The 17,835-nt window shown below is 46.8% G+C and overlaps 5 non-coding genes across 5 annotated transcripts; all 5 read left to right on the forward strand.

Moving 5' to 3' along the window:
* The first annotated feature begins 3,420 nt into the window (after nucleotides 1-3,420).
* Nucleotides 3,421-3,492, forward strand: TRNAA-CGC (transfer RNA alanine (anticodon CGC)). Its single transcript has one exon. It is a non-coding gene; the product is annotated as a tRNA-Ala (tRNA).
* Nucleotides 3,493-3,861: 369 nt separating this feature from the next.
* Nucleotides 3,862-3,943, forward strand: TRNAS-GCU (transfer RNA serine (anticodon GCU)). Its single transcript has one exon. It is a non-coding gene; the product is annotated as a tRNA-Ser (tRNA).
* A 2,610-nt stretch (nucleotides 3,944-6,553) lies between these two features.
* On the forward strand, nucleotides 6,554-6,625 carry TRNAW-CCA (transfer RNA tryptophan (anticodon CCA)). Its single transcript has one exon. It is a non-coding gene; the product is annotated as a tRNA-Trp (tRNA).
* A 630-nt stretch (nucleotides 6,626-7,255) lies between these two features.
* TRNAQ-UUG (transfer RNA glutamine (anticodon UUG)) lies at nucleotides 7,256-7,327 on the forward strand. Its single transcript has one exon. It is a non-coding gene; the product is annotated as a tRNA-Gln (tRNA).
* A 2,631-nt stretch (nucleotides 7,328-9,958) lies between these two features.
* On the forward strand, nucleotides 9,959-10,031 carry TRNAT-UGU (transfer RNA threonine (anticodon UGU)). The gene has a single exon. It is a non-coding gene; the product is annotated as a tRNA-Thr (tRNA).
* The last annotated feature ends 7,804 nt before the right edge of the window (nucleotides 10,032-17,835 follow it).

The following is a 17,835-nucleotide window of genomic DNA, read 5'->3' on the forward strand; positions in this document are numbered from 1 at the left end:
AATTAACGCTGTAAAAAAACTCAAAAATACAATGGCAGAATTGATGTGTTTTTTTCTTCCTGCTATAATAATAAAAAAAAAAATCTTTACAATATAGTACACCAATAAATACTACAACTCGACAAGCAAAAAACAAGCCCTCATACAGCCATGTCGATGGAAAAAAAAAAAAAGTTATGGCTTTTGAAAAGCGAGGATGAAAATCCTCCAAAAATCGTTGCATCCTCAACACAAAAATAGGCCATGTCCTTAAGGGGTTAAGTAGGGCTTTTTCTAGGCACCATTTCAGTTTTGCCGAGGCCATGTGGTGTGAAAAGAACCCTGCACCCCAAATTTTGGAAACTACGCCTTGAATGCCATGTCACATTTACAGTGCCCATGAAGTGCCCAGGACAGGAGGAAAGAGCTGATGCCAGGAGTACGAGCGGTGATGCTACTGCCTGTGTGAGCTTTCCCATAGACTGGTATAGGAGAGCGTATGCACGGAACTCTACAAAGAGCCAAATTTTTGTGCCACACGCCAACTTCAGAGAGGAATAGTGCTGGATGGCGGGAGCAGGTGTGTAGTGTCCCCTCCATAATTGTCATACATGTCTGTCTTATGTGGATGCACTGTGCAAAGCTGTCATGTCAATTTTCTGTATGTGTGTTGCACAGCTGCAGCGTCTGAGGGGTTAACTCCCATATAATCATTGCTGGTATTATTGTATCTTGACGCCACCGGAAGCTAGGGGTTTGACAGGAGGAACGCCCCTAAGAAAAACAAGGCAAGCAGCAGCACTCCAAAATTAACACCTTAGGTGCAGGGCAAAAATGATATGCAAAGCTAAAAAGAGGGTCTTGATTCCCAAGTCCCAAATCATATATAGGAAAGAGCAAGCAATGAGCAGCATTTGCAGAGTGTTTTTAGTAAAATCAATGCATCCACCGATGCTCCTTTATTGATCCATAAAAAACAGAGAGTACACACAACAATTCAAATCCATTGCAGAGTCTTTGTCAAGCTGAAGTAACTTACCCCCGCCTGACAATATATAGGTGCACACCAATCACAACGTACATTGTTAAAATAAGAACATGCCCATAACACGTGCAATGTTCACTTACCCAAGCGTGTGCAGCTGTGGAAACCAGAGCCGACAGCTGCACATACAGGAGCTGACCATCAGGTGGAACGCTCTTGTCACACCCCTAGCTCCCGATTGGTGGCATGATTTTGTCTGAGTAGCTGCTGGGGTTGCATAAAGAATTACTGGAGGGGTAAGTGTGTGTGTGTTACACTGCTCCCCGGATCCTCGAAGTGCTGTTCCTGTAGCCGTGTTGCCCCTTCAGGCCTGCTAGAGTCCCCAGCACCCTCAGATGCTTGCTAACCGGCTCACAAGCGCTGTTACAGGGGCCATGTCCCTTATGTTTGTTCATCCGGCGCCACTGCTTCCTCCCTGCTCTGCCGAATGACACTTGCGTTTGAGGGGGTTTTGCTCAGGTGTCTGGTGCGGTATCGGCTCCCATGCGCTCCCCGCTGTGCTGCCAAGGGACCCCGGCGCCTGTTTACCGCTGTGCTGGCGAGGCACCCTGCGCCCAAGACAGCAACAGCTGCAGCCGATGGAGCGGCCGCAAGAGTGTAGGAGCCGCCGATGGAACGGCTGTGCTGCCGAGGCACCCCACTGCTGGAACAAGACAGCAGCAGCTGATGGACCAGCCGAGTAGTGAGGGATCGACACAAAGAGGCAATGCAGCAGCCGATGGACCACCGGGTGGTGATTTAGACAGCTGGGGGGACCGAACAGCACACTACTAAATAGCCAATCGTAAGCTAAGGGTGTGACAGGGCCGTCTCTCTATCAAAGCCCTGTTGCACCCCTAGCTTCTGGTGGCATCAAGATACAATAATAGCATCATCGCCTGCTAGCTCTGCTGAATGTATCTTTCTGCTCTGTCATGTGGAACAAATGAGGTGATAAATGTGAGTGTCTGAGAGTGGGAAGGGGTTGTCTTTGGTCTTCTTCTTTGATGCTAACACCAAGCCGCATGAAAGCAGCATCAGCTTCCATGTTGGTGAAGATGGAAGAGGAAGAAAGACATCCCGTAGCGCATGGAGAGTGGATGTAGAGGAGTGAGTTCCGTCCAGAGAAAGAGCACACCGAACCCCAAATTTCTACTAAAGCAGGTACCCATTCACACGACAGGCATTCTTTTTCCTGTGTGACCATCCACTAATAGGATCACCACACAGAGGTACGTGATTTTGACAATTACGAGGTGAATGTGCGGAGTGCTTCTAGGCTAAGCCTTCTACTATGTAATTTCTTGCGAGAGTGTGTGTGGAGAGGTTCCTGTCTTTTTTTACCTCCTCTGGAGTATATAAATAATGTCCAGGACCGGTGACATATAGATAACGTGGCCTATAGGGCCGTATTGTTCCTGTGTAGTTTTGCTCCCCAACCTCCTGAGCTTCTGCCTATAATGTTTACAAGTGAATGATACTTGTGATTGCCTGTTATATCAAGTTTATACAAGTAAAGTTTGCCGGGTCTCAACCGTTCCCGAGGTACGATACACAAGTCTCTGTGAAGTGTTATTCCGACGTATATAATAATGATGCGGGAATGTTGGCGTCACAAACTTGAAAACTACTACTGGCCCTATCCTCTGCTGTGGTAACTCCCTCCGGGACCAGGAGTTGGTAAGTGCCACCGTGGCAGGTCCACGCACTACACCCTCCCAACTCCAGCCATATGCGTGGGTAGAGAGTCATTCCCTGAAATATCCCATGAGTGGGTGTTGCAAAAATTGGCATCTCTCACAGGACATTTATATAAAGTAACGTTACAGGTGAGTATAAAAGTGCACTACCTGGCTCCCTGTCTTAGTTTATGGTGTTATAGAGAGGTAACAGGTTCCCTTTAAGCTGTGTCTTTAGGTGTGGATTGCGGAAATATTCCATTTGTGTGAAGGCTCACTTATGTGTATTTGACCTCACATACTGAAATTTGACCTCATAAGTTGATCTGTATAGTGATTGATGTTATCATTCAGATGTCACAATTTTTCTGTTTGTTCTACATTGTGTATTGTATATATTTTGCAGTAAACTTCCTTTGGTGACAACTGTTATGGCACCCTGCGCCGTGTGCCTATTTATTCCCACTTCTTTCTATGCTTATATATATATATACACAATAAAAATGAATTATTTTGTTGCAAAGATTTTAGTTAGACATGAATTTCATCATACAACACTGCCACCTTGTGTATAAGTCATGCACTTCCAGGTTGCCTCTTTGCAGTATTACTACATTTACTCTTCAAGTGTTTCTCTGTAGCAAAAAAGTGTATTTTGCAATATGCATGGGTGCTGCTGTACAATATTCCTATCTGTCCTGTGCATTTTTTTTTAGAAAAACAGAAGGGTGACAGGCAGGGGATGTAGCTCAGTGGTAGAGCGCACGCTTCGCATGTGTGAGGCCCCGGGTTCAATCCCCGGCATCTCCACTTTTAGAAATTATGAATAGGTTTTGATCACTACATTGATGAGTACCTAATTGGGATTGGACATGTAAAAGAAAGAAGCTTCCTGTAGTCAGGTACGAATTGTTTGAAGATTAATGACACATAAATGATGAAGGGTTGGCATGGTCCACATCAATCAGATGGTACCTCTTGTGGCGCATTGGGCGACTCAGTTGTGATTTCTCTTTGATAACGTTGTTTAAGTGGATGAGATAACAATTTAAAGAAATGTTGAAAAGTTTTACCCTTTTTTGTAACTTTGCCTCAAAAAAAAAAAAAAAATTACAATTAAACTTTTATGCATAGTTTACCTATATAACAGACAGTTATTTAGGTAGGTGCTGCCACTGAGACGAGGTGGCCGAGTGGTTAAGGCGATGGACTGCTAATCCATTGTGCTCTGCACGCGTGGGTTCGAATCCCATCCTCGTCGGATTCTTTTTGTAAAGTCAGTCAAACCATTCCATGCTATGAACCCATAAAGTGACATAATAATAGACCTCCTTGTTCTTTGGCTTATGTAGTATAATATAGTGATTTGATGCTTTACGTTATTTGGTGAGGTATTTATATTATGGAATTGGTTAGCTTACATTCTTGTAAGACTGTGTTCACATGGCAATATCCACTGCTGAATTTTCTATACAGATTTCACTGGTAAAACTATGACAGAAATCTGCGCCTATTTTGCCATTGAAACAACACTTGGATTTAGCACTGTCAATGTCACATGTCTTCAGAGGCATACAGAGAAGGTACAGCCATGCAGCGGTAGGTGTCTTTAATAAAGTGGCCATCCGGTGTAAATAGAAGAAGCGGTATCATTCACCTGAAATATGCTACATTTTGGTGCATTTTACTACAAGATCCAGGAATGATCACGTTAGTAAATCTTCCCTATTTCTTGTGTGTACTCTAAGGCCTCATATCCATGGCATCCCTGCATGTGAGCCCTGCTTACCTGATTTCCCTGGCAGCGGTATCCGTGCGGATCCCTCCACTTCCGGGTTCGCTGTACTGTACCTGGTCCTCATGGCTTGCCATCAGACATGCGCAATACAGTGTCAGCTGCAGGTATGCGGCAGATCAGACGGCTTCCATTGACTTCACTAGAAGTCGTCCCTGCGGGATCCGTAGAAAAAGGAGCAAATCAAATCCACAGGCTTTTAATCCATTTGCGGACGCCCATGTTTGATTTGCCCGTGGACATTGGGCCTATGACTTATTTTGACTAGGTCAAATCCAATCTTTTCCCATTGGTTGCCATGAATCGGGCTTAAAGGGGTTGTCTGGTTACTTTTTGAAAAGTAAATGTCTGGTGCAGATTGCTTAAAATAACAAAATCAAGCAGTACTTACCCATCATTGGCCCTCCACGGCATAGCAGAAGAAGCAGTAGGGGGAACTGCAGCTGTGTCAGCACCTGTTCTCTGCAGTACATTGAACATTTTATTAAGAAAGGCGGCTTTATATCATTCTATTGAGTTTTACACACATAGAGAGGCACTCAAAAAAGTTCTTTATGCCAGTTTCCTGTTTAAAAAAGTTGCATATTATTGCGCATGCAGGTATTTTTGTAAAATTTTGTGGCTTTTCTTCACTCTGTGCTAGCACAAAACATTTTTTTAAAGTGGGTGGTGCCTTGTTTAGAGGGGGTGTGGCCACATAGATTGACATATTTATATATAAATTACACTAAAGAGGCGTGTGTCTCTTCATTTATTAGGCGCACAGTGCATCGGTGGAAAGCTGTACTTACCCAGCGTCAGAAATGTGGGTCTCAGTAAGTTTCTCCCATAACTCCTGCTATGCCCCACATCTGCCCCTAGTGCACCTGGTTGCTATTCTTCCCTTAGGGTATGCTGTGTATGGAGAAGCTGTTCTATGCTAATAGCTTCATCTCCATCATACCCTACACAAGGATGACCGACTGAAAACCCATATTCCCGCACCCTCCCCTATTGTGTTACAGACAACCTCCAAATTTGAGGAACTGTATAAGCAGGAGTGCATTGCCCTCTGATACACAAAAAGGAACTTATCCCTGTAAGATAAGGAGCTGTAAGATCTGCTCACATATACTGACTGCGGACAGGATACGGATCCCCAACACACAGCAGGACTATAAGATCCCAGGGACATTCACATGTTCCGCGTCCAATGTTGTGTACCTGATCCTGTGCAGTAAATGTCCTGTCAGGAGGCTTTATATCGGGGAAACAGGAAAAAAACTGAGAGCCAGGATGAGATCTCATCGCCACTCAATTACAGAGGGAAAGACTGAACTACCTGTGGCAAAACATTTCTGTGGTCAGGGACACAGCATAGAGCAGTTGAGTTATTATACTGAAAGGGAAATGTTTTAAGTCGCAGCATCACAGAAGAATTTGGGAGTACAAATTTATGTTCCTTTTTGACACCCTCAAAAATGGATTGAATCTCAGTCCAGGATTCTTGCATAAGTGGAAAATATGAAAGGTCTGAAGGAGGTCAAGAGGGATGTCCTCCTCCAAATCATTAAGAATGTTTTTTTTTTTTTTCTCCTTTTGCTTTAAAACTTCATAAAAATTCAGAACTTGACCTGTAATAACGTTGCCATCCACTAGGTGGTGCTGCATCTCCCTTCATATGCAGGTTGAAGGAGAGATAAGACACATCATAAAACTGTCCTGTGCTCAGTGGACTGATTTACGATGTATGTCTCCGCTCTGTTTTTGTTTTGAGTGTAAAACAGTCCCAAATTTATCTATGTGAACATTTATTTAGATCAAGGGGAATGTGTTCTCCTCCCCTCCCCTCTGCATCTGTATGTTATAATTATGTGCCATCCAAACTAGTTTGTCAATAGCCTGAAGAAGGGGGCGAGATATCCCCGAAAGCTTGCTTGCTGTAACATCATGCATTTTTGTTAGCCGTTAAAAGGTATCATATCTACAAGATTACTTGGTTTCTCACTCTGAGAACAATCACACAATGCTAATACCCTAATCCAGTGCCTGTTCCCCACCGGACTTGATACTTATCCTGGGGGCTATTTATCAGCTGACCTCGTGGCGCAACGGTAGCGCGTCTGACTCCAGATCAGAAGGTTGCGTGTTCAAATCACGTCGGGGTCAAGATATTTTGTTACAGATTGGCTTTACAACGAAAGCATAGAAAATAAGTTAAAGGCAAAATGAAAAGCATAGGTCATAAACGGAGCCCTGACCAATCAGTAGACCCCATTTCTCCATACTGCACCTACTTTTTTGAATGGAACAGTAGTCACACATATGCAATGCTCCTCTATCCATTGTTTATAGGGGTGAGGGAGACAACCAAGTAAAGGGCTCTGTTTCCCAGCCTCACAGATGTTGTATGGAGTGGCAGCGATAAATGTTTTTCAGGTTAGGTTTTAGTGAAAGTATCGTTTATAGACTAGTTGTGTGTAAACAAACACTGGCCCCCTGCAGCCAAATAGTTGTAAATTTGGTTTTACAGTGTAGCCACTTTTTCAAAAATAGGTGCACGAGGGGGGATCTGGAAAATTTATCACATTGCTTCTTGACCCCAATGTGTGAACAGACCAAACCCAACATTTACCCCAGGAGTGGGGATCACAGAGCATTTACGAGAAATCTTGAGAAATAATGTCATACAGACGGTTAATTAGTAGATAACTAAAAAGGGGAAAGGCAACTGAATTTTCAAAATTTAAATTTTATGTTTATATTTTTTCTCTGTGAGTTAGCTGGGAGTATGTGGAAGGTTCCATGGTGTAATGGTTAGCACTCTGGACTTTGAATCCAGCGATCCGAGTTCAAATCTCGGTGGAACCTGTATTTTTTTTTTATCATTATTATATTATCAGGATAGTGTAATTTTTTTTTTATGTTTCAGAATTAGTTTAAAAAAAGTTTTAATTATTACAAATAATAAAAAACCGTTAAAGCATCTATTATAAAAAAAATGAAATAACCACCCCCACCCCAAAAAGATATTTGGTATCACTATATGTGTAAAACTCTGATTTATCATAGCAAGACAGCCTTTATCCTGCATAGAGAATGTTGTCAGGAAAATGCACTTTTTTGATCAACCTTATCTAAAAGAAAAACATGTAATAAAGAGATTAAAAAATTATATGTAGTCCAAATTGGTACCAATGAAAATTTCAGGACTTCCCAAAATAATGAGCCCTCACACTATTTTGCCAGAAAAATAAAAAGGTTATGGCTGTAAAAAGATGGCGGCAGAAAATAATTTTCTGTTCAAACTCTAAATTTAGTATCATGATATTCATACTGACCCATTAAAGGGGTTTTGTCATTAAAAAAAATTCTATACTCACCTATTCCTCTCCAGGCAGACTCCTTACAGCATCTTCTCCTCCCTGAGCTTCTGCAGTCCCCCGCGTCATGCCACCTCCAGCCGGCCAACGTGTTATGAAGCCAGCATTCCTCACATTCTTCACTGAAGGTCACATTCCTGTGAGGTAGTGATCACTGGCTAGGAAGGAATGCTGATCCATTGCAGAGACAGCGGGCATGAGCAGTCTCTGCAATAGCTTGGCACTCCCTGCTAGGCTGTGAACTAGTGACGTAGTGTACATTGCCGGCAGGAAGAAGACTGCCTGTGAATGTATGTAACCTCACAGGAAGCAGAGGAATCAGCCTGCTGGAGGTGAAAAGATCAGCAAGGAGAATATCTGGTAAGTAGACTGACGGGGTAGGAATTGGTAAAAAAAAGACTTCTCTTCCCCTCAAAAAAGCATAATTTAGTCTTTTTCTCATTTCACTCCACTTGTGAATTTTTAAAAGCTTTTAAGTACATTATACAGTGAGATAAATAGGGAGGGGGTAGAGAGGGAGAGGGTGAGAAGAGGGTAGGGGGGGATGGGAGGAGAGGGAGAGGTGGGTAGAGAGAGGGAACAGTGTTTTGGTCCTGAAGGATCAGACACTTTTTAGTGATTTTACCCATGTGGTGGTTTTATGACCTTTTTTTCCCTACTCTGCCAAAATTACTTTTGTTGCATATGTTTTTAATGACAGGGTTATATTTTAACACCTTTTTTTTTAACTGATTTTTTTTCCCAATTTCTTTTCTTTTATTAGGGGTAAAGTGTGCAAAAAGCAAGAGTTTTTACATTTGTAGTTCTTTATTTTTAACATTATTATATTTATGTTAAAATAAAGAACAGGAATGGCTTCATTTTTTTTCAGACGTTTTAATATATAATTCTTATAATTTCAGATTACAGGGAGTCGGTGGGTCATTTTTAAAATTATTTGCATATATATTTTTATTTTACTCTGTCTTTTTTAAAAACCTATCTCTGTAACAGTTTTTTAAAATTTATTTATGATCCTGATGTTATCATATAAAATCTCTGGGGGTCATTCATACTGTATTTTTTTCACACTTTTCTACTCTAATTGGAGCATCCATTGGAGCCCCAGTTACAGGATAACCCCCCCCCCCCCCTAGTGTGACAGTAGTCACTGCCAGGGCTGGTGGGAGATCTGCTAAGACCTTGCAATTTTGACATGCCGAAGGTTGCCGGTGATCATTAGATCACTGGGTGCCGTGCAGGAAACGGTGTTGCCACTTTCTGCATTCTCCCCACAGTGCTCACTGAGCGCTATGTAACCCGTAAAAGAGAAGGCAGAAGACGTTAAAAACCACTTCTGTCTTCTCCTGTGTCTGACATCCGACCTGTTTTCTCCTGCTGCATTGTAGGAGCAGGAGCTTTAATACCGTGCTGTATATATTTACCATCAGCTGGAATTAAAGCCCAGGACCAAGCTCCATATAATTATGGGGTTGTGAAGGACTTTGGGCATTTTTTTCTATTGATTATTGGCTTATGTATAGGAAGAGAGCTTTAACTCTGCATGCAGTGTGAAAGGAGAGGTCGGCACGACCCACCCTGTGACTTTGAGTTCAGCTCCAAGTCATACTTCAAAGTGCATTTATTCTGAAACGCTGCAGCAGGTTCATGCTGCCTATAGTAAGAATTAGGATCGCTTTGAAGAAAGTTAGAATACTAACAAATTACAAATATAAGGCAAAAACTTGTTGTAAGGGTGCTTTCACATTTGCGCTGGGGATTCTACTTTCCTGCTCTATTTGGGGAGCAGGAAAGGGGAATCCCTGCGGCTGAACGGTTCCGTCTGTCGACGGAACTGAACAGCATCGGATGGACTCCATTGAGAATAATGGGGTCTGCTGCTTTATGCCCGGCTTTTGGATGGAAGAAAAAGCACTGCATGCAGCAATTCTTCTTCCGGTGTTTTCACCTGCATCTGTGATGGAACCTCCGACTGGAGGTTCTGGTGCGGATGTGAAACCACCCTAATTGTGTCTTTTCACAGAATAAATAACACTTGTAACATTAGTAAAGATGATATATGATATGATGGTTTATGTTATAGTTAACATAGTCAAAGTGTTGAAACTAAATATGTATTGGCTCCATAGCTCAGGGGTTAGAGCACTGGTCTTGTAAACCAGGGGTCGCGAGTTCAAATCTCGCTGGGGCCTAGGAATTTCTTTTATTAAAAAAGACGTATTACTTATCCTTTATGAAGGTTTCCCACCACAAGAACTGTGGCCTAGGCCACGTTATGCCACGTGATGTCTCTTAGCCAACCAGGTCCTGGATGTTACATAACTAACTTATCATGGACACTTTTGAATCCTGATCTGAACTCCAGTTTGAAGCACTTTCAATGTGTGCAGTTAAACCTGCAGAATCAAAAGCATCATAAAGATGACTTTTATAGTCTTTTTATAGGATAGGTCCTAAAAGTCTGATTAGTGGAGGGGTCTTATCACTGAGCTCCCCGCCAATCCCAAGAATGGGGGGGTCCCTTGTGTTACCACTTTCCTCATCACTACAGGCTTACTGCACCCCCACGCATTGAGCAGAAGAATACGGCTGCCCCTCCACACATTTCAGTGGGGCTTACAGAAATAACAGAATAGAAGTGCTTGGATATCTCTGCCAGTGCCATTGAAGAAGAATGAATCGGTGTCATGCAGTGGTTGCAGCAAGTCCACAGTGACTTATGGATGGGTTAGGACTAGAGATGAGCGAACGCGTTCGTCCGAGCTTGATATTCGTGCGAATATTAGGGTGTTCGGGATGTTCGTTATTCGTAACGAACACCATGCGGTGTTCTGGTTACTTTCACTTCCTTCCCTGAGACGTTAGCGCGCTTTTCTGGCCAATTGAAAGACAGGGAAGGCATTACAACTTCCCCCTGTGACGTTCAAGCCCTATACCACCCCCCTGCTGTGAGTGGCTGGGGAGATCAGGTGTCACCCGAACATAAAAGTCGGCCCCTCCCGCGGCTCGCCTCAGATGCGGTGTGAGTTAGATGAGGGACAGTGCTGTTTGTACCGGAGCTGCTGTAGGGAAAGAATTGGTAGTTAGTGTAGGCTTCAAGACCCCCCAAAGGTCCTTATTAGGGCCACTGATAGCTGTGTGTTGGCTGCTGTTAGCAGTGGCAAATTTTTTTTTCTCAAAATCGCCTCTGCAGACCGTTGCACCTGGCATTAGGGACAGAAGTGCTGCATAGGCAGGGAGAGTGTTAGGAGTGAGTGTAGCCTTCAAGAACCTCAACGGTCCTTTCTAGGGCCATATTTATCCGTGTGCAGTACTGTCCAGGCTGCTGTTAGCTGTGCTGCATTTTTTTTTGCTTCTCAAAATCGCCTCTGCAGACCATTGCACCCTCCATTGATACTGCAGGGAAAGAATTATATAGGCAGGGCCACAACACAGTTATTATTCATAGAATATACGCAGTGCTGCCTTTTGGTGGAAAAAAACTGAAAACAAATCTATTTGTCCAGCCTCTGTCCGTCCTAAGGGCGGTGGACACGTGTGAGCTGCTTGAACAACATTGCTAAATCAGACGCATCCAGCTACGCTTTACTGCTGGCTTCGCCATTTGCTTTCCTTAATTGGGAAAAAAATACCTGCTCTCCAAGAGTTATAATAACTCTGCTACCCTCACGTTCTGTGACACATAAGCAGGGACACAGCACAGTTATTAAACTTCTCATGTTCATTGAATATACGCAGTGCTGCCTTTTGGTGGAAAAAAACTGAAAACAAATCTATTTGTCCAGCCTCTGTCCGTCCTAAGGGCGGTGGACACGTGTGAGCTGCTTGAACAACATTGCTAAATCAGACGCACCCAGCTACGCTTTACTGCTGGCTTCGCCATTTGCTTTCCTTAATTGGGAAAAAAATACCTGCTCTCCAAGAGTTATAATAACTCTGCTACCCTCACGTTCTGTGACACATAAGCAGGGACACAGCACAGTTATTAAACTTCTCATGTTCATTGAATATACGCAGTGCTGCCTTTTGGTGGAAAAAAACTGAAAACAAATCTATTTGTCCAGCCTCTGTCCGTCCTAAGGGCGGTGGACACGTGTGAGCTGCTTGAACAACATTGCTAAATCAGACGCACCCAGCTACGCTTTACTGCTGGCTTCGCCATTTGCTTTCCTTAATTGGGAAAAAAATACCTGCTCTCCAAGAGTTATAATAACTCTGCTACCCTCACGTTCTGTGACACATTAGCAGGGACACAGCACAGTTATTAAACTTAGATTATTCATTCACTAGAGGCAGTGGGGCCTTTCGTTTTCCAAAAAGGGAAAAAATTATATTTGGCCTGCAGTCTTGCGCCAATTTATTTCCTGCCTGTGAAATCAAATCACTGGTAATACAGCATGCTGAGGGGTAGGGGTAGGCCTAGAGGACGTGGACGCGGCCGAGGACGCGGAGGGCCAAGTCAGGGTGTGGGCACAGGCCGAGCTCCTGATCCCGGTGTGTCGCAGCCGACTGCTGCGCGATTAGGAGAGAGGCACGTTTCTGGCGTCCCCACATTCATCGCCCAATTAATGGGTCCACGCGGGAGACGGTTATTAGAAAATGAGCAGTGTGAGCAGGTCCTGTCCTGGATGGCAGAAAGTGCTTCGAGCAACCTATCGTCAACACGCAGTTCTGCGCCGTCCACTGCTGCAAATCCGAATCCTCTGTCTGCTGCTCCTCCTTCCTCCCAGCCTCCTCACTCCACTACAATGACACCTGCTCAGGAGCGGGAACACTCCCAGGAACTGTTCTCGGGCCCCTGCTTAGATTGGGCAGCAGTGGTTCCTCTCCCACCAGAGGAGTTTATCGTCACTGATGCCCAACCATTCGAAAGTTCCCGGGGTCCGAGGGAAGAGGCTGGGGACTTCCGCCAACTGTCTCAACAACTTTCTGTGGGTGAGGAGGATGATGACGATCAGACACAGTTGTCTTGCAGTGAGGTAGTAGTAAGGGCAGTAAGTCCAAGGGAGCAGCGCACAGAGGATTCGGAGGAAGAGCAGCAGGACGATGAGGTGACTGACCCCACCTGGTGTGCAACGCTTACTCAGGAGGACAGGTCTTCAGAGGGGGAGTCAAGGGCATCAGCAGGGCAGGTTGCAAGAGGCAGTGCAGTGGCCAGGGCCAGGGGTAGAGGCAGGGCCAGACCGAATAATCCACCAAGTGTTTCCCAAAGCGCCCCCTCGCGCCATGCCACCCTGCAGAGGCCGAGGTGCTCTAAGGTCTGGCAGTTTTTCACAGAGACGCCTGACGACCGACGAACAGTGCTGTGCAACCTTTGTTGCGCAAAGCTCAGCCGGGGAGCCAACACCAACAGCCTCACCACCACCACCATGCGCAGACATATGATGGCCAAGCACCCCACAAGGTGGGACGAAGGCCGTTCACCGCCTCCGGTTTGCACCCCTGCCTCTCCCCCTGTGCCCCAACCTGCCACTGAGATGCAACCCCCCTCTCAGGACACAGGCACTACCGCCTCATGGCCTGCACCCACACCCTCATCTCCGCTGTCCTCGGCCCCATCCAGCAGTGTAGTTCAGCGCACCGTTCAGCCGTCGCTTGCGCAAGTGTTCGAGCGCAAGCGCAAGTACGCCGCCACGCACCCGCACGCTCAAACGTTAACCGTCCGCATAGCAAAATTCATCAGCCTTGAGATGCTGCCGTATAGGGTTGTGGAAACTGAGTCCTTCAAAAGTATCATGGAGGCGGCGGCCCCGCGCTACTCAGTTCCCAGTCGCCACTACTTTTCCCGATGTGCCGTCCCAGCCCTGCACGACCACGTCTCCCGCAACATTGTGCGCGCCCTCACCAACGCGGTTACTGCCACGGTCCACTTAACTACGGACACGTGGACAAGCACAGGCGGGCAGGGCCACTACATCTCCCTGACGGCACATTGGGTGAATTTAGTGGAGGCTGGGACAGAGTCAGAGCCTGGGACCGCTCACGTCCTACCCACCCCCAGAATTGCGGGCCCCAGCTCGGTGGTGGTATCTGCGGAGGTGTATGCTTCCTCCACTAAAGCACCCTCCTCCTCCTCCTCCTCCTCTGTCTCGCAATCAAGATGTGTTAGCAGCAGCATGTCGCCAGCAGTCGGTGTCGCGCGGTGTGGCAGCACAGCGGTGGGCAAGCGTCAGCAGGCCGTGCTGAAACTACTCAGCTTAGGCGATAAGAGGCACACGGCCCACAAACTGCTGCAGGGTCTGACACAGCAGACCGACCGCTGGCTTGCGCCGCTGAGCCTCCAACCGGGCATGGTCGTGTGTGACAACGGGCGTAACCTGGTGGCGGCTCTGCAGCTTGGCAGCCTCACGCACGTGCCATGCCTGGCCCACGTCTTTAATTTGGTGGTTCAGCGCTTTCTGAAAAGCTACCCACGCTTGTCAGACCTGCTCGTAAAGGCGCGCCGGCTCTGCGCACATTTCCGCAAGTCCCACACGGACGCTGCCACCCTGCGCACCCTGCAACATCACTTTAAGCTGCCAGTGCACCGACTGCTGTGCGACGTGCCCACACGGTGGAACTCTACGCTGCACATGTTGGCCAGGCTCTATGAACAACGTAGAGCTATAGTCGAATACCAACTCCAACATGGGCGGCGCAGTGGGAGTCAGCCTCCTCAATTCCTTTCAGAAGAGTGGGCCTGGTTGGCAGCCATCTGCCATGTCCTTGGTAATTTTGAGGAGTCTACCCAGGTGGTGAGCGGCGATGCTACAATCATTAGCGTCACCATTCCTCTGCTATGCATCTTGAGAAATTCCCTGCAAACCATAAAGGCAGCTGCTTTGCGCTCGGAAACGGGGGCGGGGGAAGACAGTATGCCGCTGGATAGTCAGGGCACCCTCCTGTCTATTTCTCAGCGCATACAGGAGGAGGAGGAGGAGGATGAGGAGGAGGGGGAAGAGACAGCTTGGGCCGCTGCTGACGGTACACCGGCTGATTGCCTGTCATCCTTTCAGCGTGTATGGCCTGAGGAGGAGGAGGAGGAGGAGGAGGATCCTGAAAGTGATCTTCCTAGTGAGGACAGCCATGTGTTGCGTACTGGTACCCTGGCACACATGGCTGACTTCATGTTAGGATGCCTTTCTCGTGACCCTCGCGTTGCACGCATTCTGGCCACGACGGATTACTGGGTGTACACACTGCTCGATCCACGGTATAAGGAGAACCTGCCCACTCTGATTCCCGAAGAGGAAAGGGGTTCGAGAGTGTTGCTATACCACAGGACCCTTGCGGACAAGCTGATGGTCAAATTCCCAGCCGACAGCGCTAGTGGCAGAAGGCGCAGTACCGAGGGCAAGGTAGCAGGGGATGTGCGTAGATCGAGCAGCATGTACATCCCAGGCAGTGCAACAGTCTTTAAGGGCCTGGCCAGCTTTATGGCTCCCCACCAAGACTGTGTCACCGCTCCCCAGTCACGGCTGAGTCGGCGGGAGCACTGTAAAAGGATGGTGAGGGAGTACGTAGCGGATCGCACGACCATCCTTGGTGACGCCTCTGCCCCCTACAACTACTGGGTGTCAAAGCTGGACACGTGGCCTGAACTAGCCCTGTATGCCCTTGAGGTGCTTGCTTGTCCTGCGGCTAGCGTCTTGTCGGAAAGGGTGTTTAGTGCGGCTGGGGGAATCATCACAGATAAGCGTAGCCGCTTGTCAACCGACAGTGCCGACAGGCTAACACTCATCAAGATGAACAAAGGCTGGATTTCCCCAGACTTCTGTTCTCCACCAGCGGACAGCAGCGATACGTAAGCAATACGTAGGCTGCACCCACGGATGGAAGCTACGTTCTCTCTCACCATCCAAAACGGGGACATTTCTGCTTCATCAATCTGTGTCTAATATTCCTCCTCCTCCTCCTCCTGCTCCTCCTCCTGAAACCTCACGTAATCACGCTGAACGGGCAATTTTTCTTAGGGCCACAAGGCTCACTCAAATAATTTTTCAGAACAATTTTTAGAAGTTTCAATTAGCTTAAAAGCGTTGGAACTTTAACTTGAACCAATTTTTCGTTACACTGGGCTGCCTCCAGGCCTAGTTACCACTTAAGCCACATTAACCAAAGCGATTCACCTGCCATCTTGGTTGGGCATGGCCAATTTTTACTGAGGTACATTAGTACTGTTGGTACACCAATTTTTTGGGGCCCTCACCTACAGTGTAATCATAGTAATTTCTATGTTCTTCGCCTGCACTCATGGTACAGAAAGGTGTGTGGGGTTGGCCTACACTTTAGCTACATAAATGTCACTTGTGCCTTGGCTATACTAAGGCTACTGAAATGGAACTAAGACTGCGCTCCCGCTATACTGCTGCTTCAGAATTGTTACTGGGGCCTGTCTTGAGTGCTACTATTGCTTACATGGAACGAAGACTGCGCTCCCGCTATACTGCTGCTTCAGAATTGTTACTGGGGCCTGTCTTGAATGCTACTATTGCTTACATGGAACGAAGACTGCGCTCCCGCTATACTGCTGCTTCGGAATTGTTACTGGGGCCTGTCTTGAGTGCTACTATTGCTTACATGGAACGAAGACTGCGCTCCCGCTATACTGCTGCTTCAGAATTGTTACTGGGGCCTGTCTTGAGTGCTACTATTGCTTACATGGAACGAAGACTGCGCTCCCGCTATACTGCTGCTTCAGAATTGTTACTGGGGCCTGTCTTGAGTGCTACTATTGCTTACATGGAACGAAGACTGCGCTCCCGCTATACTGCTGCTTCAGAATTGTTACTGGGGCCTGTCTTGAGTGCTACTATTGCTTACATGGAACGAAGACTGCGCTCCCGCTATACTGCTGCTTCAGAATTGTTACTGGGGCCTGTCTTGAGTGCTACTATTGCTTACATGGAACGAAGACTGCGCTCCCGCTATACTGCTGCTTCAGAATTGTTACTGGGGCCTGTCTTGAGTGCTACTATTGCTGACATGGAACGGACACGTGGAGAGGACACGTAGTGCCTCAAAAACATCCCCCTCCTCCTCCAACAGGGAAAACATTGTTGGCAAATGCCTTTGCATTGGTTCGTCTGGTGGCAGTCCAAGAATTTCACCTTTACCGACACTACAAGAGAGCCCCCCCACCATCCCCCCGCCACGGCCCACTTAATCCTGGCCACATTCCGAAAACCAACAAAATACAACCGTGCTACTAGGTCCGCAGTCACCACCACATTACCACCAACGCGGTTACTGTTAAGGTGCATATAACCACGGACACGTGGAGAGGACACGTAGTGCCTCAAAAACATCCCCCTCCTCCTCCAACAGGGAAAACATTGTTGGCAAATGCCTTTGCATTGGTTCGTCTGGTGGCAGTCCAAGAATTTCACCTTTACCGACACTACAAGAGAGCCCCCCCACCATCCCCCCGCCACGGCCTACTTAATCCTGGCCACATTCCGAAAACCAACAAAATACAACCGTGCTACTAGGTCCGCAGTCACCACCACATTACCACCAACGCGGTTACTGTTAAGGTGCATATAACCACGGACACGTGGAGAGGACACGTAGTGCCTCAAAAACATCCCCCTCCTCCTCCAACAGGGAAAACATTGTTGGCAAATGCCTTTGCATTGGTTCGTCTGGTGGCAGTCCAAGAATTTCACCTTTACCGACACTACAAGAGAGCCCCCCCACCATCCCCCCGCCACGGCCTACTTAATCCTGGCCACATTCCGAAAACCAACAAAATACAACCGTGCTACTAGGTCCGCAGTCACCACCACATTACCACCAACGCGGTTACTGTTAAGGTGCATATTACCAGTCTGACTGGGGCATGCAGACACCTTGACAGAATGAATAGTGTGTGGCACATAGGTTCCCCATTGCTATGCCCAGGTGTGCAGCTCCTGATGGCGGTGGCACAGGATTATATTTCTCATTGCTTCTGTACAGCATTGTGGGCTATCGCCCCGCCCCTATTAAAGAGGGTCGCTACCTAGCCGTGCCAAC

The sequence above is a fragment of the Eleutherodactylus coqui genome, chromosome 11 (genome assembly GCF_035609145.1).
Source record: "Eleutherodactylus coqui strain aEleCoq1 chromosome 11, aEleCoq1.hap1, whole genome shotgun sequence".
Lineage (NCBI taxonomy): Eukaryota > Metazoa > Chordata > Amphibia > Anura > Eleutherodactylidae > Eleutherodactylus > Eleutherodactylus coqui.